Genomic DNA, 26,896 nt, shown 5'->3' on the forward strand with positions numbered 1-26,896 from the left:
ATGAATATTGTTCTCGTGTCCAACTCCAAGCCTGCTGAAGAGGTTTCAACAGTATCAACGACAACGTCAGGCCTAGCCCGACTGCTCACTAGGCCCGGCCCACTACTCCACTAGGCCTACATGTACAACAGCTCTGTAGTACGGACTTGCAATAGTACTGTACGGCCAGATGCAGTCGGGCTACGTCAGGCCAAGGCCTGTTTTCAACTGAAACCCAAACTTATCAACCTCCTCCATTTGGGCACTAGGCCCACTACTCCACTAGGCCTACAACAAGTACAGTGAAGTACAACAGCTAGCCTAGGCGCCTAGGCCTAACATGCCTAAGTACAGTATCACCTCCAGATAATCGCCAAATCGGCCATTATATCATCCTAGCAGGTGAGGTGTATGTTTTTTTGGCAGTGTAGGCTATATTTTGCCGGCAACGGCAATCATTTAGCGAACGTTTGTTTGCCGTTCCTTTGCTGTGATTTGTCAACTCCCATTACGTCATGCCGGCTTTCTTTCACTTAACGTTGGTTTGCCGGAGGTTGTTCCTGCTGATGTTTATGCATGATCTCTTGCATTTTATGATTTACGAACCGCCCTGCCGGCTTTTATTTTGTAAATGATATTTAACCGGTAATGTGGCACACGTCAATACTACAGCTTTACAAGGGCGGCAGAGAACAGATGTACATGTACAAAACAACAATGTACCCTATTGCATGGTATTGTCATGATTGTGTTTTTTTTTCCTTCAGCGATCTTACATGGGACCGGGACGGGTGTGTATGGTGTGTGCCGTTGGGGGTTGGGCGCAATCGGTCCATCTCTGCGATCGCACACTGGGGTAGACCCTAGCCCCATAAATGTGGCCTATTTACTGGACTACCTCCGTAAACATAGGCCACACATGTACAAAAAAGTGTTGCACTTTGCAAAATTTTGATTTTCACATTTATGCTTATAGTTTGTAGGGTTTTTTTGCTTTAGAAGCATACTCACCCTCTTTATAGGCTTATCAGAAAGTGCTGCCTTTTTCAGATGTCTAATTTTTGTGAAATTTATGTTGAAATTTTGATTCGCAATTGTGTGCAAATGAATCTGGAAATTTCACGAAAAATAGACAAAGTTGCTTGGACCTTAACTGCCTGCCAGACCATGTCCAAATGTAAAAAAGGCGATGGGTTCCAAGTTACTCGGACTGGGGTCCTAGCAACTACAATGGTCCAAATCTTGGTTTAATTGATCTGCCAATATTCCAGGTCAAAACCTTCAGATTGTTTCCCCCCATGCAGTCCCGAACATCCCCAATTTGACCCCTAAAGGACTTGGTGGGAATTAAAGGTTTGAATGATGGTGGTTCGGTTCACTTACCTTTGGGAAAAAAAATAAGTCAACTTTTTATGAAAGCATACAATATGCTGATTTATTTTTACCGCCGGAAGCCTTGAGCTGATAAAAATAATAATAGTAGTTACTGTTATTACGGTACATGTATCGCAATGTAAAAAGTTGATTCATGGCAACTGCATGCACTTCACTAGGACAGATCCCGTGCCAATTGGGTTGTGTGCACGTAGGGGGGGGGGGGCTTTGTAATTCTGGTCAAATATAATGCAAATATGATTTTGCTTACTTCAAAAATTTGTCATACAGATGGTTGAATTTGCTTTTTAATATCCACACATTTACAATCCGCAGGACAATACCGGTACAACATTAATACTGCATATTAAATTCATCTACATTGTGTATTTTTCAGGGACGGGATTGCCTTTCTACAACTGGCTGCAGTAAGCATAGTAAGTGCCAGGTATGTGCATGTAGAGTTTCCCCATGTTGTTCTGTAAGTAAGGCTACCATGCACTTGATGAAGTGACCACATACCCGTATTTCGCAATGAGCACTTGGAAATTAACCTGTAGTGGCTACCGTATGTGCCAAGTGTTATCTGTCTAGCATGGGTGAGATTTCTAAACAGGACACTTTTTAGTCCGAAAGCAATAACACGGCCTTAAAAGTCAAATTAGCAGTGAAAATTAGGAAGCATTTACTGAGAAAATGCTATTCAGACCACCAGTCTCCTAGGATTTGTGCAAAGGGTGTCAAGTATTCTCCATAGAAGGAAGTCTTTAGCGTGTGCACTCCAAACTACCTTGCCTTAATTGCGCTCCACAAGCTACAAATAATCTCATGCATGCCTTCATCACCAGTCTCCTAATATACACTGTAGTATTCAGTAAGCTTGATTATTTTTACATGTATCAATAACTTTTGACAGAAGAACAAGGAGGGCACCTCTGCAAAGAATGACTGGGCCATAACACTCTACTACCACTGCCAATTCAAGCAATGCCAGACTAGGAGATCACGTCTGCTTCAGCCCTGAACTGTGACACACTCACTTACATTTTGTCGAGTGCCCGGAAAAAGGTCGTAAGCACGAAAAATGGGTCAAAGGTCAAATTTTGGGGTTTCTTGAGCAATCAAAAGAGCATGGAAATATCTTTCATTTTATATACTTTGTTTCAAGAGACTACGTCACCATGACATAATTAACAATATAAAAAGGACGGAAGGACGTTAAGCTCAATATTTCTGCCAGGCAAAAGGTCCTTAATGTATATTTCTATTGAACAAAATGTGTGCTAGCGTCCCACTTTGTGGCTACCTAAGGCAAAGTTTATTCCCAGCCAAAGGATGTTAATACATTACAATGTATGCGTTTCGGCCAGGACCGCACTTTATCAGCATAAAAATGTAAATATCGCAAAAATTAAGAATTATTTTGAAATAAACAGTGCTTATTATTATTACGATTAGTACCGAATGTCACACTTCACAATTTGAGCCTAAATGATTAATTTTAATTTTGAAAATGGGAGCACAAAAACCTTAAAACTCGAATATCTCCAAAAGTGATTTTGGCTACTCTGGGCTGCCTACAACCTTTTCCTTGACACGCGACAATTTGATAATTTTTTGAAGTCAGTATTTTTCAGATGCCAGTTTTTGAGGAATGAGAGATTTTAAAGATCCTGGGATAAATGTTTGAGAATGGGTGAGTACATCTCGTACAATCCCGGGATCTTTTGCATTAAAGCAGGTGACTGGAGTCGCTCAATCCCACGATAAACTGTTGTCCTCAACAAATCCAATTTACTAATTGTAGTTGATGAACAAAGAGGAACAACATTTTAGGGTATATAAATTCAGATGACGAGAGTTTTTTAAGATCCTGGGATAAATGTTTGAGAATGGGTGAGTACATCTCGTACAATCCCGGGATCTCTTGCATTGAAGCAGGTGACTGGAGTCGCTCAATCCCACGATAAACTATTGTCCTCAACAAATCCAGTTCACTAATTGTAGTTGATAAACAAAGAGGAACAACATTTCAAGACCCTGGCCTAAATGCCTAAGGACATCTTGTACAATCTTGCGAACTCTTGTATTGAGGCAGGTGACCGAATTGATAAATATCCTCACAGGCAAATCTGTAACAACTCTAATAAATCCAGTTGGAGAATTTTCTCTGACACATCTTAATAACCAATAATGAGAGAATATACCAGATTGTTATGCCTTAGATTAGGAGTATGCCTTAGCTTAGGAGAAAATATATTAATTTTATTCACTCTTTTGAGCATACATGTATATTTGAACCCGGTCGTGGCCTTGGGGGTGGGGCGCCTCAGTCAATGCCAGATATACAATTTATTGCAGTTGTGTCCAACATTTGAACGAGTAACAATTGCCTCCATAATACATGAATATTCGGTGGATTATGTAGTTTTTAACGTTTACAAAGTGAACTGGTGTAAAAGTCTCCTTAACCCTGCTGTGAAAGTTGTGACAAGAACTTAAACCGTTACATTTAGGCGCTCCCTAAAGGAGGCCGGCGAGTTCCGTTTAATCCATTTCACAAGATTATTTTCCTTTTTTCTTATTTGTGTTTACACAATTCGGAAGGGGTTCTCACTACATTAAAAACACAAACAAACCGCAGTTTTTGGCTCGCCACCAGAGCCTCAGTCAATTAACTACATGGTGTTTCTATGGTGTCCTTTCCGTATGCCATCTAACTTTTTTATTCGGCTTACTCTTGCACCAAAGTTGACGTAACCTGCTTATTCAGCAAGGATTGATAGAGAATTACATGGAAGGTGACCTTCATTGATCCCATTTTTGTTTGTTTTATGCACACAAAAAAATGTGTCACGCCACTCCAAAACGATGTAGGCCCTTCTGTGGCTTCGCGCAGATATAGATGTATTACTATTAGATTGCTGTGAAATTTTTCGCCTTAATACGAGAAAATATTCGAGTTATTAAATTTGTCACTTTAACGTATATATTTTTATAGGATTGTTATTAAATTTGTCTCCTTAATGTATATATTTTTAAAGGATTGTTATTAATTTGTCTCCTTAAATGGAATATACATCATTTGCTTTTGCTGTAATTTTCAGAAATGGAATTAGGGGGTTGGAAATATATAGCAAATAAAGTTACACTGACTTTTTTGAGGTTTTGGGTTTGAAAATGCTATGAAAACCAAGAAAAACAATCATTTCCTGTAGTCTGGTTCCCTGACTCCATATAAGAAGAAACATATCAGTTTACATGCATTGGGGAATTGTAAGGTCAGGGAACCAGTCTAGCTGGCTTGTACTCGTTCATAGGTGTGTAATCGATTGCAAACAAGTGTGATGGTCAATTGGGGCCAGTATTTGGAAAAAAACCCAGTTTTTTTTCCAACGCTGGTCGGCCAACCAGCGTTGGAAATTGATACACAAAAATACCACTTTTCTTGAAAATGACAGTATACCAGGTGCCATGAATTTACAGGATGCAATTACACTGTCATGCACTAACAGTCCAGCAAGGTATTTCAAAATGATTTGGTAGTTATATTTTTGGAGGTTTGCAAATATTGTATTTTCCCTTTAATGTATACATTTTTTGGTCCCCTTTTATGGATTATACTCAGCTGTTATTAAATGAGTCTCCTTACTGTATATGTTGGGTGCGATCTGTCGATCTCTCTTCAATTTTACATCGGGAACCCTGACTTTTTGAAATGCTTGGCATGTGTTTGAATTTGAATTCTCCAGACCAAAACACTGTTGCTGTACCACACGATTCGGTTAACAGTCTCACACTGATCCCCTGTGCTGATCACTCTCAAGTGTACACTTGTTACAGGTGTAACAGTCTCATTGAAAGTGTGCACTTTCCAATGGAGCCAGTGTGGGAAACCACGGTCCACTGAGCATCAAAGGAAATAGCACCCTTGGGAGTGATCAGCACAGCTGTCCAGTGAGACTGTTAACCGGATCAAGCTCTTATACGCTTGACATCCAGCGACAGTACATTGTTCACATTGGGTGAGAATGGCACAAAGACACCAGACCACTTCAGAGATGGGGGGTTGCTATGTGTTATTAGTTTTGCACTGGATCACGTGTTTTAGCAACAGTGTCAAAGCCTATTTAACAGAAAGGCCTTCTCACACTAGACAAACATCGGGGTTAATTCAGGGTTGAAAACATGCAGTATTTCACTCTGAACATTTTCAACCCTGCGTCAACCCTGAGATTGATTTTGCCCCAGGTTGAACTCAAACCTTCTTTAGACCTGGCTTGAGATTTTCAACCCGGGCTGAAACTCTCACTACAGCTCAAAACAATAACCGGGCGAAATAAGCTTGGTTTGCACGAAGTGTGAAATGATGCAGGGTTAAACGCAATATTGAATAAACTTAACCCAGGGCGGCACTGGGTTTGCCAAGAGTTGAGTTCAACCTAGCCTTTAGTCAAGGCCCACGCGTCTTGATCCGGACACGTAACGCGCCCCGAACGCTGGCACGTAAAAATACTATCCAGCGAGCGGCGGCAGCCGCGAGGGCCTTTATCATCTCGTTGAGCTAATCCATTATTCATGTATTCAAGTATGCATAATGCAGAATTATTTGAACCAATCACAACCAAGAACTCTTCAGAATCTTCTATTTTTGTAAACGGGATACAGTTTTAACAAACATTTCTTTAATTTGACACGTTATTAAAATATGATAAATAAAAATGCTGAATATACTGTGCTGCATGTCTACAACTTTAGGTAAGAAGGGTAAAGATAACCCCCATTACAATAAAATAGTACTAACAAAGATAACAGAACGCATGTTTTTCAAGGCACCACCTACGAATAAATTGACAAGTCCGCTTAAAAAGTTGTCGCGTAGTCTTTCAAGGTAGCGGAAAATACTTGTTCAGTAGAAAAGTAATACGCAGAACCACTATGTATGCTTTTATCTGAAGGTTGTAACACAGATAAATGGACTTAAGAGCTTTTCCCCTGAACTTTGAATTACAAAGCGTAAATAACATAACAATTTTAATGTGATTCAAAAGACGCTAGATTTTGCACGAACACGTAACGAAGTCTATAGTAACTAGCCGGACTAGTATACTAGACTCGCGATATTGCACAGTAAGGGGTGATTGTCAAAACGGTAATATTATTGTTATTGAACTCAAGATGGCAGAGAATTTACAATCTTCGGTAAAACGTGTCATAGTCTTTGTAGCCAAGAGACAAGAAGTAAGGCCAAGGGTTTGTTTTGTATGTAAGAAAAACCTGTACCAGTTCACGAAGTATCATCGTTGACAGTAACATCGCTGCCCAAATCCGCACAGCGTCTGGAATGACCGTCGACGATACAGTGTTAACGAAGCATAAGATATGCGGGACATGCCTCGGTAAACTTCATAATATTCTCAAACACAGTGATGTGCAAGCATCACTAAAGAAAGCACTTCTAGAAGTATGTTCAACCACTGCCACATGCTGTACGCCAACTGGAAGGGTCAAGAGAACAAATATTGAAAGCCCCACTTCAACTCAAAGTAGATTAAAGAAAAAGGGAAAACGAAAAAGTAAAACCAAGCTTGACTTCGATGCAGCATCGTCGGTAAATATTAAATAGGCCTAATTAAAATAAAATTAAAAAATTCCAGAATTTACAGGCTAGCTCTTAAATTATATATAATATATATGATTATAACCCAACACCACATAAAGGCTGTAAAAGTCATACCCCATCAAAACTAAGATTTTGTGCTTACATAAAAGGGAAATTTCAGCTGAGTCTAACAAAACAACTTAAGGTTTTAATATTTGAATGGTTGTCATGGTTGTAAAGAGAGTTAACAAGCTAGTTGTCCCTTCTGCTTTAGGCAATATTCCCCTGGGACCAGCCCTAATGCAGGGAGCCACAGAATAAAGTGTTGCGGATCGGGGGGGGGGGGGTGTCAAGGTTTGGAGTCTGGGGTGGGTGGCAGCGTGGGGGGGGGGGGGGTCTTCAGTACCCCATCGTGCAATAGCCTTATTCTAATACTACACATACAATATTCAGTGCAGCATGTTAAGGTGGGGGTAAAGTTTAAATTGGGGGAGGGAGGGCTTGAGAGTTCGAAAATTGTATTAAGGATCAAACATTTGCATAAAACCTTGACTAGATACATTTGTAATCAAGTTGCATTCACTGAAAACACAATATTTTGTGAAGCACATATTAAATCACCTGAACGGTGCAAGACCTCTCCAGACTGAGTCAACCTGTAGGTTATGCGCACACTATGAGATGTGCCGGTAACATGCAAGTTCAAACAGTGCTCATAAGGTCACTCTCTTTACTCATCATCAGATGGATACTCAACTTCATCATCCTCTTCATTGACCCTCTTGCACTTTGCCTTTCCTGTTTCCTCCTGGAGAGGGCAGGGACAAGTGATGTCAGCTCTCTGGTCTTGAGCACAAAATGTTTTGATGTTCTTGTACAGGTACCACTGTCTATTGATCTTCTCTGGTTGATGTAAAGCCTGGAGTATTCTTACTGTCAGTTGATACATTGCCTTGATGCCAGTTGTAGGTTTGAAGTAGAGCTAATTGCTTCATTATTCATGTAAATAGACTTAACAATGCTGTGTTTCGTATTTATAAATCAGGTGAAGCTTGAAGTGACCAGCCCCTCAGGTGCTGTGGAGAAGTAAAACATCCCATCAATTCTGTGTGCTCTTGGCAGGGGAGATCTCCATACAGCTTTGGACCACGTTGTTAAATCACCCGGGGTGGATCCATTCAAGTTCACATGTGGCCAAATAAGCAAAGAATGTGCAACTTCGTGCAGCAATACAGTACCCACTTCATCTTTCCAAAATAGCACAAAAGAAGCTTTACAGGTAAGTAGGCCCTACAGACCTCTATCTGTAAAGACATAACCCACCCTCTTTTAACAATATTATCTAACACTATACCCCCTCCCCAGAACTATAATGCTCCACATAGCAGAGCACATTCGCTACGTGGAGCACCAGCTACCCCCCACCTATCTGACTCAATTGGTGACCAAAGAAGGTGAGTATAATTTTCAGATGCAAGTCGTAATTATTCATATATTGTGTCATATATCTGGGTTCAATTTCATTGTTTCTAATTGTTTTGGAAACATCTCAACCAAGAATTCAACAAACAAAAGATGTTAATGGAAGGTTGTTATGCCTTTCGTTCAGTATGAAGAAGAACAGGCACAGATTGTACAATGGAACCTGTGGTATTCTCTGTCAGAATTACAATGTAGCCTAATAGTCAGGTTCAGGATGGTAACTTATATCATGGAATGACAATGTTTTGTTGGTAATTGGTAGATTAGTTTTAAATATCTTGATAGATGAAGGGGATTTTTTTCTCTCTTTTTCTGTTCGTTTGTAGCACTGGTCTTATGATGAGCAGGAGAGTGAACTACAGCAGAAGGCACCTACACTGCTAGCTTGTTTGTTTTCAGCTGCCCATATCCAAGCACACAAGACCGAATACTGACAAAACTTTGGAAACAACAAAGCCAGGGATCATGACTGCTGCCGGCATCTTGTTATAATGTCGTAATGAACGCATGAACGCCCACCAAACTTTAACTGCCCTTCAAGTAAGGAGGGGTGGAGGTGGAAAAAAGACAATTTCAAGACTCAAAGCAAGAGGCATGAGTATCTCCTACCAGACACTCATCAAGAGACGATTCGACTTTGGAAAAGATTTCGACAAATCTGTCTTGCAATGGAAGTTCACAGTCGAGCAGATCAAGAAGAAAAGCAGGAAAAGGAGTTCAAGAAATCACTCTTCACAAATCCACAAGATTTCGCTGCTGCTGCTTCATTGAGAGACCTTAACAAGACTAGGCACCCTGGCTATGTGCTGAATGGAGACAATGTAGACTTGTGCATTAAACCCAGGCAGATGACCATGACAGCTGGAAGCAAAGATTTACATTATCCAGCCCAGCATTTGTCCAAACTGTTACCATCCGTAGAAGACAATTCAACGCTTCGGAGAGTGGATAACCTTGATAGGCAGAGTTGTTGCTGATCATATTTCTGCATTGAACTGGTTCAGCTCAGTCATACCCAAGCACATCCTTCATCCATAAACAAGCAAGAGCAACCAAAAGAGTGAAGTGGTAAATGGACAAAAACATCTTATTTTCCAATGAAAATTGTAATGGTTTTGATAGGGTCTGTAACATGATTTTTTTTCTTGGGGCATTACACTCCTCTTAAATGTCTATAGACTACTTGACATTCATTTTTGGTTCATTCAATTCAAAATTGTACTTCTTTAAACATTTCACAACTTTCCATGCTTTTTTGGACACTGAACAGAGAGTTACGTTGTTGATGTTATTTATGGAATTAAGACAATGTTCAGTTTTCGGAGTTCTCTGTTCAAATTGTGAACCCCAACATTTGCTCATTGCAAATTTTTGTGAGAAAAATTGGCTAACTGTCATGTACTGACACAACAAGAAATTCCCAAGCAATAAATCCAAAATTCAGGCAAATGCTGAAATAGCTCAAACATTTAGCTTTCTGCCTGAAATGATGTCACACCTTTGATTTTGAATATGTGAGTATGCATTTGCATAAAACCAATAAGGCACCAAAATACCCTTGAAGGTGGGAAAACAAATATTGAAAATAGTTTTAAATTGGAGACAAGGTGTGTTTTCAAAGATTATGTAAAGAAGAATTCACACTGCAAGGGCCCTTTGAATTCAAAAGAGTTAACCAGGAAGGGGGGGGGGGTGGTCAGTGAGCATTGGCATTACTAGGGGTGTGGGTATTGTTTATTCCCCCCCCCCCCCAAAAAAAAAATCCAACAAACAAACAAACACCCCAACAAATAAAAAAAAAAAATGAAAAAAAAAGGAGGCAAAAGAAAGAAAAAGAGGTGGGAAGTCATGTTACTGTTAATTCAGTGGGGGCTAGAATATATGGGGGGGGGGGGATGTGCTTTGTCCCCCCCCCCCCCCCTAAAAACAAATCCTGGTGATGCCTATGTTTTTGAGTTTTGCTGGGTCTGATGCTTTTTCTCCTGAATAATTTGAAGACATTTTTGGGTTCAGGCTTTGTCTTCATTCATTGAAATTAATTATTGAAAATTAATAATAATGCAAGTTCTTTATTCCTGTTTAAATTTGAAGTATGTTCTCACAAGAAGTAGAACAAAATATATTTAATCAGCAGGAATCCACCTTAGTCCTCCCCTTACGAATGAAATTGTGTACATTTTTGAATTTTATTTTTATCCCTTCTTGTATTTTCTTTATATTAGGTCAATCTCGGTGTTTACACAGAGAAATAGAATACCAATGAAGTAATTGTGAAAATAATGGATCGTATGTACAAGTACGTACCAGAAAATGATGAGAGCAATCCCTTGCCAGTAATCAGCGGAGGAGACCAACTTACATGTGAGAGAGAAATGAATGCAAAGCTTGATAGACAAGATAGCCAATCACCCAAAGCCAGGTGGGCTGGCTTAATTCCAGTATTTGATGATTTTCACAACATGGCAAATTTCTTACAGGTAAATACTCTTTCTTATTTAATTTCATGTTTGTTCCATGTGTATCGATTGATGAACTTTTGCACATTTATTTTGTAATTGTCAACCTCTGTTAATAGCAATTATAGTTAATGGTGAATTAAACAGACTTGTGTGACGCGTGACTCCAGTCCTACTCGAATCCCATTTCTGTGACTTTCTTGTCTCGTGGCTGCAATCTCTCGGTCTAGTTATGTGAGACGCGCTAAATTGAGTTCTAGGTTACCTCTCAACGTCTGTAGAGTTTTATCTAAACCCCGGAGTTCTCTGTAATTCAATCCTTCCGTTTGAGCGCCGGTGTCTTGTTCTAAATCGTCTATAATCTCGATTACCTTAACGGTGACTCTGGGTAGTTCTGTCATGGGGATACTCTCGGGTTGTATTTATCGCAATTGTTGACTTTGATCGTCACTGAGTGTCTTACGTGCGTAATGCGTAAAGCTTAATTCCTTTCTAATAAAATCTCCAGTGTCATAAAATAAACCGTCTGTTTTGAGAATAAATTTTTCGTATCCGAGATATTGGTTTTTCGTATGTGTTATAAGTATCGTAAAACTCATCAACGTGCCCATTAGTGACCATGCTTTTTTTTTGATCTAAAACGTCATCTATGTCGACAGTGAGGATTGGTGGTGCAGGAGTATCAAAGTTGTCGTCCACAATGGTCTCTGCTACATCATCATCGTCATCGTAATCATCAACGGGGTCAAAGTCAAATCCTCCCTCAGCCATTTATTTAATAAACCTATTTAAATTACGCCGTTTTAATTATACTGCCCGGTTGTATACCCTAGGCCACCAACCAATTTTGCGTGGCCAGAGCTCCACTTATAATACCCGTCATTTTAACCGCATCTTCTAAGCTGAGTTTGTCTAAATCCGGCGCTTTCATTTTGAGTAGTTTATTTCCTACCGCCATATGGCGTATCTCATCGAAAGACCCGATATGACGGCTCCGTGATAAATCGTATTTGCTATTCCGTTGGCGCCAAAGTTACTCATCGTTTTTAATATAACAATTTTTAAATTGCTGTTGCGTGACTATCGGCACTGGCTGTACTACCGGCGCAGTTGCCTTACGTTTTTAGTACCAGCAACTCCACTCCTATTATCGACGCTATAGCACCCCACATCGCCCAAGAGTTGTAGTCTGGTGAGCTACACTCTCGTTACCGTCGGTGATGATGTTGTTTTTATAGGTTGGGATGTCTCTGTCTCTGCTGGTTGAGCCGCAGGCGTTGCTGTTGCTGCTTCCTGATCTTTCATTTATTATATTAGGTTTATTAAATTTCAAATGTTTTGTTGTGATAATCGTAGCAACTAGGGGTGATATTAAAGTTCCGTATTTGTAACAAACGTCGCTCAACATACCAGCCATACTCGTGCTTATAATAGGATCAGAACTCAAGTCGTTGGTGAGTTCTTCTTCAGAATCTATATCCTAAAACTTTTACGGGTGTAACAACAAATAACACTCGCAAAAATAAACTTAAAGTGTATTTGCCAACGGTTTGAACAATTTCATTTCCAAATTTAGTTTCGTACAGATGATATAATTTGTCGAGTTCTTTACTGTCAAGAGCTTCGATATGTATTCCTTTCCCAAGTACTTTCTAGAGTTTCCGGCTGCTACGACACCGCACAAACGATCTTTATGTTCTGCGTTGTGATCTTGTTCGTTCGTTAAAGCAAGTTTTAGGTCCTCCATTTAATTAGAAACTAATTTAATTTTGTTGTATCTTTTGTAACTTTGTTACAAAAGCGAAGGTATTCGTAGGTGTAAAACGATAGATTAAGCGATATAATGATAATAGCCAAAAACTGCAAATACTCGAATATTGGTATCATTTACTTTAAAGCTAGTTATAAAGCTAACTGTAGTCAGCTGAGTAGTAAGTTGTAAAGACCTCAGTAGTTAGTTGTAAAGACCTCAGAAGTTAGTTGTAAAGACTTCAGTAGTAAGTTGTAAACAACTCAGGAGTTAGTTGTAAACAACTCAGTAGTTAGTTGTAAACAACTCAGTAGTTAGTTGTAAAGACCTCAGTAGTTAGGTTATTTACCTACTCCAATAGCTCGTAACTAATTGGAGGTTCGGTGTATACGACCAATTTACTATATTTCACATCTCTCAAACGTCGTTTTATATAATCTCGTTCTTCAATCGGTACGACGTCATTTTCGTCTAACGCTTGATCAAACGATGTTTTATCTTTGAGTAAAATAATGCCAACCAAGCCGTATTTCTCTATAATCTGTTTAAAACGCTGTTGTACTTTTGAGTCAGTAACCAACAGCTGTGATTTGTGTGTTTTCCACTAAACGCCATCTTGCTTAGCGCGCACGTATTTTTACTGTATTTAATCTCTTGATCCGAAGAGCAATCGTCCAAGATAAACAGCGTGGCAACACCTTCGAATATTTTCCTGTAAATGTCGATCGCTTCATTGAGCGTCATATTGTACAATTCCGGATCGCAGTGATGTAAATCGGGATCTGCTTGAATCCACTTTCTTTCGATGTACGTTTTGTTTTTAAATATGGTAGGGCAAATAATGACTATAACTTCAAATGTATTTTTATAGTCTGACTCTAACAGATCCAAAATCCATTTGGTTTGACCCGAATTCGTTTCGCTGACGATTAAAGCGCAATGCAGTTGTGTCATCTTAACTTAAAAGAGATTTAAAATTCCCGTCTTCCAAGTTCAATTGAGCATCCATACATCGTGAGGTCACCTTGACTTTCGGCTTCTCTGTTAAATTGAACGTTGATGCCTCCTCCGTCTCCGAGTTTCCTACCGGATCCGTGAGCGGAATTGTCGTCGTTACTTCTAAAATCTACTGGTCTTTTAGGTAGTCTCCGGGGTCACAACCCGTCAAATTTAAGTCTTCTGCCACTCCGCGCCCGCTTTTGGTATCACTGAAACATTCCTTGACTGTAGAGTTGATTGGGTTTGCTTTCTACGGTCACCGATGTTTTGGTTATTTTTGGAATGTAAAATCGCTGTGGTTTTTTTTTGATCGCGGGGTCTTTAAACAAAAACAAAATACCCTTGAGACTCCTGATGGGTTGATTGATGCTGACGTTTCAAAGCGTGTCCGATTTGCTGACGGATTTAACTTCTAGCGAGTGGATACTATCAAACAGGTATTGCATTAAACCTCGGTGTTTATTTCTGACGGTGATAGCTAGGTCTCTGTTGGTCACCACTTCGTATTTGAGAGTCAAGTCTGAGACAGAATACATCGCCGACGTATCTGTACTGTTAACGACTTTTTAAACTTTATCTCGTACGTCAAAGGTTGTTTTAAACCGCAGGGGTAAAAAGGGTGAGGCGAAGTCAGGATGTCAAAATCTAGGGGAATACAGTATCTGTTACCATAGGCATCCGCGATAGCTTGATCTTTACACGATTTCGTTACTTTGAAGCCTGACGCTGATTTCGCTGACTGAATTTCTGGCCAAATTGCTAAAAAATGGTTCTATTGTTGTCGCTTCCACCTTCGATATCTAAATTAAAAGCTAGTTTACAAGTGCCGGGTACGATCGCGTCGTCTACGCCCAATTGAGGAAACTTGACCCTTGGCGTTTGCCCCGCCGATATACTACTGGGATTGTGGGTAATGACCACCTTTTTTCTTTCACCCTTGGTAGATCTGGGTATTTTTAATAGCCTGCTGGGATTGAGCTTTTTTCCATACGCATTCATTTTATTTATACGAGTAAAAATCTTCGAGTTTGGGTTCCCGGGGTAACTCGACGTTTTCTCCGGTCATTTCGTTGTAGTAACGCAACGCTTTGTCAACGTCGTAAAATGTTTGTTTTGAAACATTTTGCTTTCTGATACGTTCGTTGAGAAAATCGATTCGTTTCGTTTGTTCTCGTTGCCACTGATATCTGGCGGCCGAGAGTTGTTCTTTCGCTAAATCGTGTCTCTTACGCTCTTCGCTGCAATCATCCTTCAGACTTGAAAAGTTTGAACCCGAAAAAGCTAAGGCGTTTATGATCGCACCTCCAACCATCACTACAACAGCTGACGCCATCTATTTAATGTATAAAACCTTTTAAAATTATTATTATAATAAATGATGGGTAAACTTCAAAAACTGTATTATAGCCCGAGCGGTTATTGGAGGGGTGAAAGCGCCGTCGACCATTTACACGATAAAACCAAAATCAATAAAAAGGTAATCAGGCCTACGAGTACTTTGCGAGAGTTTGAAAAACCAAACGACTTTCACCAAATGGATGTGCTATACCTATCCTGGGATAAAGTAAAACGCAAGACTTATAAATACGCTTTGACGGTTGTCGACGTTGTGAGTCGATATCACGAAGCAGAACCTTCGGTTTCTATTAAAACGGCTGATCCCACCCAAGATGCTATCGTCAAGATTTACGCGAGATCGCCTTTGAGTTACCCTAAAACGTTGAGAGTACACGCCGGTACCGAATTTAAAGGCGCATTTAAACAATAGATGACCTAAAAAAAAGTCAAGATTATCGTAGGCGAACCCGGTGTAGCGTAAATATCCGACTCCATGAAAATTTGCCTCCAAACTCGTCTTTAAATTTACCGATCACTTTCTTATTGGTTGGATCATACAAAGGATGATCCGTCGGATAATTCTAAAGGTCGTATTGTTGTCCGTTTTGCTGCATATCTTTGTATACGTCGTCAGTGTGCACTACGAGTACCAAACTGTCTGTATCTGTGTACATCAACCTGATTTTATCTTCGTACTTGTCTTTCAAATGGTAATAAAAATCGTACATACGTATTTATCTCGATCGTCATCGTTACTGTCTCTGAGTAGGTAACCGTCAATCCGGTTTCTGACTTTTCCATCGTCTTACCAAACACGCTGTTATTCATCAGTCTAAAATACAGGTACCTGAATATAATACAGACAATATTTGATTACCAAAGAGCTCAAGCTTTTTTTTAAGTTATTTAAATTCCACACGAAACAATTTCATTAAATGTTAAGAAGAACCGTCCAGTAGCAGTTTTGATATGCGCATAATTATCTTATGCGAATACACACTGGGTACACAGTGTTTATACGTCGGTGAAGGGCAAAACCTAATTTGATTCATAATTATTTTGATTGAAGATCCGTTGCCTACGCTACTTTCTAGTTTCACCCCGAAAGTTTATTTACTTTTTTCAACTGCTATTTTCCTGCGAAATACAAGTTATTCATTTTTGAAAGACATCGAACGAACAAAATTATAAACTTCATTGCATTTTTTTACAACATGAAAGTTAATACCTGCTAGAAAATTAATCAGCTCTCGCCACGGAGGTTCCCGCAAAATGTGTGGGTTTTGTTTGGTTATTTTTAGAGAGCATTGGGCACGCATCTTTTCTGGCGCATGACTCGACAAAAATGACTTTGTTAAGGCGGACGTGCTAGTATGAACATTTTGAGTTGGAAGGATTTGGATATGCATGCATTGGGTTCACGGTCTTGAATTTTATAGTATAGATAAATTTCATGAAAACATAAATCGAATTAATATAGGTGTCTGGTGAACGTCAGGTAATCACTTAACAAATTTTGACCAAGGTGTATTTTCAACACATTTTAAAAGTTAATTTCACGATCTTACAGAACATGTATAGAAGGTCAGTGTATGTTGAATTACTTACGGCAACAACCTTGAAGAGATGTATGGGGTGGTTTTCAAAATAATTAGAAACTTCCTCCCTCGAAGACTGCTGAAGTTAAAAGTTTAAACATGCCACGTCCTGCAGCCAGTGCACTCACGTATAGCATACCTGTGTACTGCATACCTGGAGAAAGTAACGATGTTTTTTTAAGTTTGAGAAATATATAACACTAATCAAGTTTGAACACGGTGTAAATATGATGTCCCGTGCTCTTCAACCCACATGTCTTATTTTCACACAAAAAATAGTCTACAAATGACCCTTTTTAGAAAAGGCTTTTATAGTTCGCGTATTTTTCATTGATCTTGTAACAGTGCTGACCTGGCCCTGAACCCTACTCCACACACTTTGGTCAAACTCCAATAAATCACGCCAAACCCTGGGAGCTATACGGCCCGAAAGCCCGGATTGAAACTGTATACACTTGTTATGTACAAGCCAACGAAAGCCAGATGACCGTTTATACGTGTACGGTCCTGGTACGTGAACTTAAGGCCTGACCCTTGAGACTGAAATGCTAATGCGCGTTGCTATAACAACCGTACACTGTACGTCTTGAGTAGTAGGGAAGGTGGGGGAACCGGAGCAAAATGGAAAAAATCTGCGGCAAGCCTGGACACGCCGCTCTCGATTCTAAAAATAGTGGGGGGAAAATAAAGGGGAATCCCCCGCGGCAAATTTTTAGAAATCTGAAATCGATTCGTTGATCCTTTAGTACCGATTCATTTAACCGTCCAAGGAATGTAACTGCTTCCATTCTTTTTAGGACTATCTACACCGTGGTAGCCGCCGTAAATAACGTTGAGGTTGTCGGGTAATGCTCTATCGTATTCGCCCACCGCCACAAACTTGCCCTTATTAAAGATGTACAAGGTACCAACACCGTTGTTTCTCTCGTCTGTTTAAAAGACTGGTTTTGATCTATGCCAAACAACAAACAGGTATTGGTAAATGCTCTGTGATTATAACTGTTGTCTAGAGCGTTAAATGCGTCATCTCCCTGTAAAGGAGCGGCATAGTCGTACAGGATCCTTCTCACCGTAAAATATAAATGAAAGTTAAAGATGGCCCAAACGTAACGGTTGCTCGCATTTAAAAATCGAATCCAACACCGCACCCGGTAGTAGCGCAGTAGATCGCAAAATTTAACTGATTTTGATAAAACGACATGGGAAGTGATTTCCAACGATCTACATCCCCGTCCTTCTCAACGTGAGGCAATTTATAGTCCGAGGTTAAGTCGGGAAACAATCTTAAAACCCCGTTGTTATTATTAACTATGACCTCCAGTTAACTAGGTTTAGTGCTGTTTAAAAACTTTGCTTGGGATGCAGATTGATGCTTTAGCTCGGTTGCTTTGGCTGCATTTTGATTTATTTGTTTTGTTATCTGATAAGCTATACCTTGTATTTGCTTTTTTAACGACTAAATATCACTCATTATTTTAGTTTCAGTTTGAATATAAAAAGACTTTAAAATAAATGCAGACGTTTAAATTACAAGACGTCGTAGATAATCTAAACGGTCAAAAATCTGTACGCGTAAAAAGGGTGATGTTTAACCCCGGATATTTTAATATTTCCAGCGCCACGGAGATTGAATTGTATACGCATATAGCTGGGAAACCCGCTGAAAGAGAACCTAGTATTATAATACGTGGGTATGATTTAGACCCCAGCTCACTAATAATATAAGATAGAGATTTTATCGAATCGTTGATAGGTGATTTGCTCTACGACTTCGAAAATACTTTCAATAGAGTTATAAACGATGTTAAAGAAGCCTATGAAGAAGATAGACTAGACTCTGCTTTAGAATAGAATTTTCTATAAAACAAAGACCTTTAGTAGATAAAATGCAAATAAGACGCACAAAGCAATAAGCTTACGTTTTTGGCGGTCATCTTATTTGACAGATACATACACATCAATGAAGGTAGAAGGATAGCACTAGAATATATTCAAGGTAAAATAACCAAAACTATAGGGAGAGAAATTAGACAAGCCGGTGTAACAATACGGGGGAATGTTATCGTGTCAGGTGATAATTTAGATTTAATTTCTCCGAGACTTTAAGCGCCGTTACCAGCTGGAGTCGCCGGTTCGGTCACCATACCTCCGGGGTGGTACGAAGTCGATTGGTTCGATTTTATTTCGAACTATATACCTGGGGTAAGTTTTCGAATATTTAGAAAATCTAAAAAGGTGACGTTGGTGGTAACCGACGTAAATCTTAAATTGCACTTAAACAAAGAAGTCTCTCGAGTACTTAATTTACCTAAAGGAAGACTGATACCCAAAGTGGTGTATACGGGCTCTTACAACGTTAATCCGTTTAAACTTTTGTTTATTCGCTGCCCGCAATTAAGTAGGAGTGAAAATGTCCTCGATGGTCGACCGTCTGATATCTTAAAAATCGTACCCGTGGGTACGCACGAACCCGAGCCTGATAGAGTCGAGGATTTCAAAAAAATTAAAAACGGTATAATCGACGAACTAACATTTTCAATCATAGTTGAAAAAGGACAGATCATCAACAACAAGGGGGTGAGTATAATGATAGAATTGGAGATCTTTTAAAATCTTTTTATATTAAAAACATGAGTATAGATGATTAGGCGTTATACCCCGATATTTCTGGAGATGTACTCCGATTAAATAGGAACGAAGAAACAAAAGTCTACAGACTTAAAAAGATTGAAGAGATTCGATCTTTAATCTTAAAAGAGAGAGACCACCGAGAGCGCACTTATAAAAAAATAAAGAGAATTATCGACACTATTAATTGCGTAGAGCTAGGATGAGAAGGATTTGGAGCTATAGCGGGGGCTGTCAGTACTCCCGCTCTTATGGGTGTTATCAGCCCGCATTGGATTGGTGCTAGAAGGAACGTTTATAGGCGCTTTTGGTGTACATATTCTGCTTAGAATCGCGTCTAAGCGATTATCCGCCAAGCTGAAAAAGCACGACCAGATTAAAATATTAGCGGACTCCAAACTTAACACAATTGAAGAATACGTGTATTAAGCCATCAACAACAGAGATATATAGCACGAAGAGTTTATATTGATTACGAGAGAGCTCGCAAAATTTAGCATGCTTAAGCAAAAAATTAGAACAAAGACCAGCACAAAGCTTCCAAAAATTAAAAACGATACAGACTTTGAAAAACGGCTGGCAAAAGAAAAAAAAGATTTGAGTTCAAATTCTCGGTAAATTAACAGTATGAAAGCAATCCACCGAGTTACACCTCTATATCACCTCTTTATTAAATGATTTTGAGTCACTTTAAATAAATCTCTAACTCGTTCTTTGTCTAATCAAACTACATTATGAAAACATGCGGCTATTAAAGATTGTTTAACGCATTTGTTTCCCCTCAATGATTTGTAATTAACGAGCTCGTTGTCTTTATTGATTGTTTCTTTGACATATTCTGAGTCTTGCTCTGGACACACAGAAAAAATCAGTTTCTCCACGCTTTTCTTTTGATTTCTCTTTAAAATGGACCAATTGAAACGATCTTCTTGCGCATTTTCTGCTGAAAAGTCAAAGTAACGTGTGACTATTTCACCGCACGTTTCACAAATTAAGAAACCATTATCGATGATTATATGATGATCGCACTTATCCCCAAGTTGCGGCGTCTCAAAGTATTCCATCTATTTAATAAACTTTAAATAAAAATATTGCATTTTTAAATAAAAATTAAATATCACCCTTTGTTTATAATTGATATCCCTCACACCCATAAATAGCGCCCTCCATATGATAAACAATACTCAGACACAAACATAACAAAATTGAAGAAACAAATTATATTTACAACCATTTATTTAAACAAATTTTACTAAGATTTACAAACAATGATTAACTTTAAAACAAAAATATCAAAGTCTTTTTAAAAATCATTCACGTTGCTAGGCACCACACTTAATAAATCATACACATAAATAGACTCTGATTGTTATTGGTCATACTCGGACCGAATACAATAAAAACCACTTGTCATGTAAACAACTTTGATGATTCATATAACGATCAGCCTTGTCTAGTCATCGTGACGAGCAGTGACATTTTTTTGTGTTTGTAAACAGCCATTGTAATAGCACCTGGCACTGACAGTAGGGTAAACAGCCATTGTATACGGTCAATAAGCCGGCGTGCGAATATTTAATTTACACAATAGTACAGGGTACCCATTTTTCAGGCGACTTGAATCACGGTTATAGGATTGTAGAGCGCCGCTCTACAATCCTGTAACCTTTTACCTACGCGCGCGCGTGTGCGTTTACTCTCTCCACATGAGTGAAAGTATATAATTTTTGAATTGCGGGATCAAGACGAGCACCGCCGTTGCCTAGTGGTGGTTAGGCATGCTGGATAATGATCGGAGGTCTCGAGTTCGATTCCTCGCTCTGCCCATTCAGATTTTGCTCTTTTTCTCAACAATTTAAAGTTTTATCTTAAAAACGTTATTTTTTAGTCGGATACTACTTGTATAGCAGCAATTTCCTTTTTCTTTTCTGATCCGAGGCTCTGAAGGATTTTTTTTAAAAGGGAAATAAATTCCGAAATCCGTACCAAGTTGAAAAATAGTAGCCTCCACTCAAGCCTGTTTATAAAAACCAAGCCCCATAGGAAAGCGCACAAAGTACCCCATATAGTTGTGTAAAAAAGAAATATCGCGGCCGGCGTACTATTCAGTCAGCGATTTGGGTCAAGGCAAATGTAGACTCGCGCACCAGTCGCTGTGAGTCTGTGTTGAGATCTCCAAGAGGGCGACTGTAAATATGAAGAGCCTGGCCTGATTCCGAGACTTAGATATAGGGAGGGGGATATATTGGGAGGGGGATATATTTCGGGGATAAATTGGGGGAGGAGGATCTATTGGGAGGGGGGAGGGTGATCATTGGGAGGGGTAAAGTCTGGTACCCGTCCCCTCCTTCTACTATTTCATCCCACTGAATATTTTAGAGATATGAAATACAGTGTACAGTGTATCAACACATTTTCAATAATAAAGGAGAAAGGCATCAAATGTGCCCCCTCAAAAAAAAAAAAAGTAAATGACAGCTTCAAAACATTTAAGCTGAAAGCATTATGTAGTCATTGTATGTGAACTTCAGACCATCCAAATATGTTGTCCTAAAATTGACTAGCATCCTTTTAAAAGGTGGAGGAAGGCTTCATCTGCAATATCATCACATTAAAAACTTAGGAATGTGGACACTGCTTATTGTGTATTGGTTCTGGGTAAACAAAACAGTAGGAGGCTCCTTATGTACATAACACCAGGCACTGCAGTGTACAGAACATTAGGAATAATGATTGGTTGCTCTAGCTAGTTCTGATATTTTGAAATCACAGTCATATTGAAATAAGTGTACTCTTGTTTGAAATATTGAACAATACAGTGGAAGATGTTTGATATATCGTGATTGCAGTTTCAGTAAGTAGTTTTAATCTTGTGATTTCAATTTCCCATCTGTTGCAAATTGTTACTTCACAAACTTTATTTACAGCCTACAATCTGAAATTCACTCATCCTTACTTTCTCTAAATGTCTCCACAAAAAAAGGAAGAATATAATTTGCTAAACTATGCCTGCAAGATCAGAGATGATCCAACAGCTACATGTATAAGGAATTCAAAAACAAATTATGACATACATTAGATGAATCCTTATACGTGTAATTATCCAGCCAGTCACATTTTGTTCAATTAAGACAACATTAATCTGTCAACATATCCCCCCCCCCTTTATTTGGTTTTCAGGTAATTTGGAAACTTATGTATGACACCGAGTCTGCAGCAGACATAGGTACACTATATGCAGCTCGCAATTTCCTGAACGCACGAGATATACCTGTGAACCCCATGAGTAATTTTAATGCATCAAAGTACTTCTTACAGAAGTACACAGAGGCCCTAGTCATCAGTGCTACCATGACCTTCTTCTGACTAGAAAGCATGGATGGTGAACCAACCAAGAACCTGTACAATGCTGCAGAAAAGGCAGCCATGCTAAGTATGTTTTGGACATCCTTGGCAAGTTACTGGATGGTTATGCAATTCCTTCAAAGACAGAGATTTCAATGCAGGCTAAGCGTTTGAGCTGCCCTGTAGAGGGTTGCAAGAAGACGTACAAAAATTTGAAGGGTCTGAAAGGACACATCAAAAACAAGCACGCACCTGGTGGACCCATGCCTGTCAATCCTCGTCAGTCAAGAGATGGTGACGATCGACTATTTAACTATATTCAATTAAGTTTGTGTTTGTTGGCATGGGACTTCAACGATGCATGCAAACCTGGTGATGGAGAGCGCGTCATCAATCTGTACTTGATGCTGTTCTTCAAAGCAACAGATATATTCAAGTATGGGTATTAGTCGTTGAGACTGTTAGCTCAGGTGTACTGTTTCCTAACACAAAGGGAAGCTCACTGCTGCATGCATAACAGGTTCATCAACCATGAAGGTGGACTGACAGGGAACATCCCTTTGGACCTAGGCGTCGAGCAGGAAAACCGACGGCTGAAAGAGCAGTGTGCTGGATTTCGAGGCAAGGTTACTGCAGCAGCGATAAAACGTGTAAGCGAATCATCACAGCGTGTAGAACAGTTGATGAGGCAGTATGAGAAAGCTACAGTTGTGAGAGAACAATCAGGAAAGCATGTTCATCAGAGTCATGTAGATGATGTCAAACCTCTCGTCAAAAAAAAAGCAAACTGGAGAAAAGAGTATATTTGACAATGTGCCTGGAAGATACCATCTCAGCTTCCCCGACTTTCCAAGTCGCCCACTAACAAAACTCAATCATGATGACCTGAGCCAGTGGTTCAAAAGCACTGTAACTGATTTGGCATGTAAGAGTTGCTTCTGCAGAAAGTAGTCTGTTGTCAAATGTACATAACTTAACTGATAATTTTTTAAAGCCTTAGGTTGCTACAAACATTGACGGACATGGCCCAAAAATGGCAAACGTGTATTATGAAGAAAATGTTAATCTGAATGTGAAGACCATTCCTGTTACAATCAACCCTTATCTCAACCCTGGTGAAGTTGGATACATTTGTGTACTTAGCAAGAAAACTGACGCCAAGCAAAGCGATCCTCTTAGTCATTGTGCATGTTGACATAATTTAATTCAATTAATCAATACATGTTGTACCCTCATTAGCATACTTAGTTTCAGTCAACATGTTAAAATCCGTCACCATTTGGCTGAGATCAGATAAGGCGCGCAACCCCCCCCCCCCGGGTGTGAGTGACCTGAAGAAAACGGCTCTTTTTTTGAGGGTTTGATCTTAAAATAGCCATGCACCTTTTAAACTATGAAAAGAAAATGACAAAGTATCACGTGAGTGCATTCATAGGTTGGTCGCTCTTTTCCAGCACAGTGAATACGTTTATTAAACTAGCAATCAGCGGTTCATATGTAAGTTAGTATTTAATACTAGTGAAAATATAGGTTAACTAAGAGCATTTGTTGTATTTTGAGTGCGTGCATACACTGTACATTGTATTAATGTATGAATTGTGTGGGGTAGGATCATGGACGTGTGCAGTATTTTGTAAAATTCAACGATTGAAACTACCCTTGATTTTTCAGTAATTTTACATACTAATGTTTAATCAATGTTCATCTACCCTCAGGGTTTTTGGCTAAAGTTGTAATATGAAACTTTATACATGTAATTAGTGTTTCTAATTCACGGGTGCAGGAACATCAATCATTATACCATTATAGCCTAACTGTCATAACGCCAAACCTCTTTTTTTTAAATAAATTTAGAAATTCTCCAGTCACTTGAATAGTAAGATTCCTTACTAGTAACATTTGCTCACTTTTACTTTGATGAAATTCAGTCACTTTTTACTGTTACAAATGTGATCACAATAAATATAAATATAACTTTAAAAAGCAAACAATAACAAATTAAACTGACCTACTTATCCTGGGTTTTTTTCAATGCACAATGCAAAAGGGAACCTACTTGTTTTCTATTCAGTCTATTATTTTTAATCATTTAAGTTGGGATTTCTATTTAATAAATCTTACTACATTTCACAACATTAAGAATAAAAGGACTGAATGCTGATTTTCACTAGTGGTAGATTTTTCATGAGTAGGGGCCTACACTGCGGTTTGCATTGTTGTTCGGAGAACTAATAGGAATGCATTCAACAATGTGAACATTGAGATCTTTAAAGCATTCAAGTTGTGACTAGACACAACCAGTCACAGTACCGAAAAACCGGGAAAAAAGACACTTGTTAGTTCCAAAAAATGAAATGCTTCAGTTTTATTCTTATTCCAATTATTCATTTTTTTGGGAAAACAAACAGGTATACTGTAGAGAAAACCACCTTAATTTGTTGTCTAGTACTATTGATAGTTGGTTGTGCCAGCTGAAAAATCATTCACTAGACATGCCAGAGCGCATATGTAAATTAGAGCTTCCACTAGCTGGCCGAGCCAATTGTTCCTTTTTCTACTAGCCTGGCTCTCTATTCCATTGACATATTTGACGATTCATGGATTAGCTCGCGCTCGCCAAAACCAGGTCACTGTATTGGCTACACCTCTATGTTCCGACACCCCTATGTTCCGACTGCACATATTCCTAACCCTAACCCTAACCCTAACCGGTAACTGGGAGTAACCCAATCTTATGTGCGGGCAGTGTCGGAACATAGGGGTGTCGGAACATAGAGTAGTGACCACTGTATTAAGGCAGGAGTGTTCTAATTATTTGCATAGATTACTTACCTTGCATTCCAGTTTAGTGGAAAAGTACTGGGCTAGCAGTGCCAGTATAAAAAGCCTGAGCACATGTTTGCCCACTGAGGATTTAGGACTGGTTGTGGTAGGAGAGACATGTCTCTCTGAACCTGATTTATTTTACTTTTGGACCTGTCAAGATGGCTCAAATTGTAACCGAATTTCAGTTGCCAACCTATTGGTGTCGTTAAACTTTGTAAGTTTTTCTTTCACATGCAGTATTGTGCCCCGTGCCCCATTTCAGCTGTGCTAGTTCATTTTAGAATATTGTGACGTGTCGTGCCAGCTCTCCTGCGTCAGGCTGGTTTGGTTGGTAGCGTGCCGTCCCGGATAGCCTGGTGCAGTGGTGGGCCACAGCACCAGGCTATATCCCTGCTTCTCGGTTGACCGGATCAGCCAGTAGTAGTCAGGGAAGTGGAATGGGAGTGGGAACCAGGAATCGGAATGGGGAGTCGTAGGAATGGGGTGGAATAGGCGGAGTCGGAATGTGGGTGGAGTAGGAATGGGGTGGAATAGGCGGAGTCGGAATGTGGGTGGAGTAGGAATGGGGTGGAATAAGCGGAGTCGGAATGTGGGCGGAGTCGGCGGAGTCGGAATGTGGGCGGAGTCGGCGGAGTCGGAATGGGTAGACCAACTTATATCCCTTGGGACTTTACCCTTGACTTAGTCCTAAGTAGACCCTATACCCTAAGACAGACTAGTAATTGGTGAACAAAAACAGTAATCAAGTACGGTGGTCATGCCTTTAATCATCATCATTCGTCATGTCATTCCACATAATCAAGAGCCTGAACAATTATTCTAATCATAAGAGAATCAAGCAATCAACTGACTAAATCCTAGCCCTGCAGCTCCTTTTATAGACTTTGAGCCCCATAAGCTAGTGCGCAACTTCTCTTTGCCATACAACAGTGCATAAACTCAATTGACCAATCAGAAACAAGGATTCCTTATATGCAAAGTGTGGGTGACTCACAGTGCGCTAGTGTATTTAAAACATACAGTTGGTGACTTAATTCCTATTCCGTCACAATATCTTATAATTGTATTAAATTGTGATAGTAAAATTTGCTAGACTGTAATTATAATTGTTTGCCTGATTTGCTTTCTGTGCACGTGGCTTTCCTGTTTTGGTGGGTGCTTTTTGGCAGGGTTGGTTGCTTAGGCCAAAAAACAGTCTTCGGTTTCTGGTATGGAGCTTGTCCAAAAAGTGGTGCGGCGACGCGGCTTTTTTTTTTTACCCGACTTTTTGCCTCGAATGTCGGCTGATGACTGTAAATGGTGCCCGACTAAACTTGGTGCAAATATAGGGGAGTCCAAAGAGGCCACATAAAGCTTATTCTCGATCATAACCCCCATCTAAAAACACGTTAAAATTTGTGCAGCAGCAGGATTCAAGTCAAACAAGTGAGTTTGGCGGTTTTGAGAAATCATCTTTCATTGAAAAAAAAAAAATCATTTTGCCGACCCAAATGGTTACGGCGACGCGCGCGCATACCAG

At 39.5% G+C, this 26,896-nt stretch overlaps 1 pseudogene; it reads left to right on the plus strand.

Annotated features, from left to right (window-relative positions):
• The window catches only part of LOC119733102, a 35,245-nt pseudogene continuing 8,349 nt past the window's right edge, over positions 1–26,896 (plus strand).

Source organism: Patiria miniata, unplaced genomic scaffold (genome assembly GCF_015706575.1).
Source record: "Patiria miniata isolate m_02_andy unplaced genomic scaffold, ASM1570657v1 HiC_scaffold_25, whole genome shotgun sequence".
In the NCBI taxonomy this organism is placed as follows: domain Eukaryota; kingdom Metazoa; phylum Echinodermata; class Asteroidea; order Valvatida; family Asterinidae; genus Patiria; species Patiria miniata.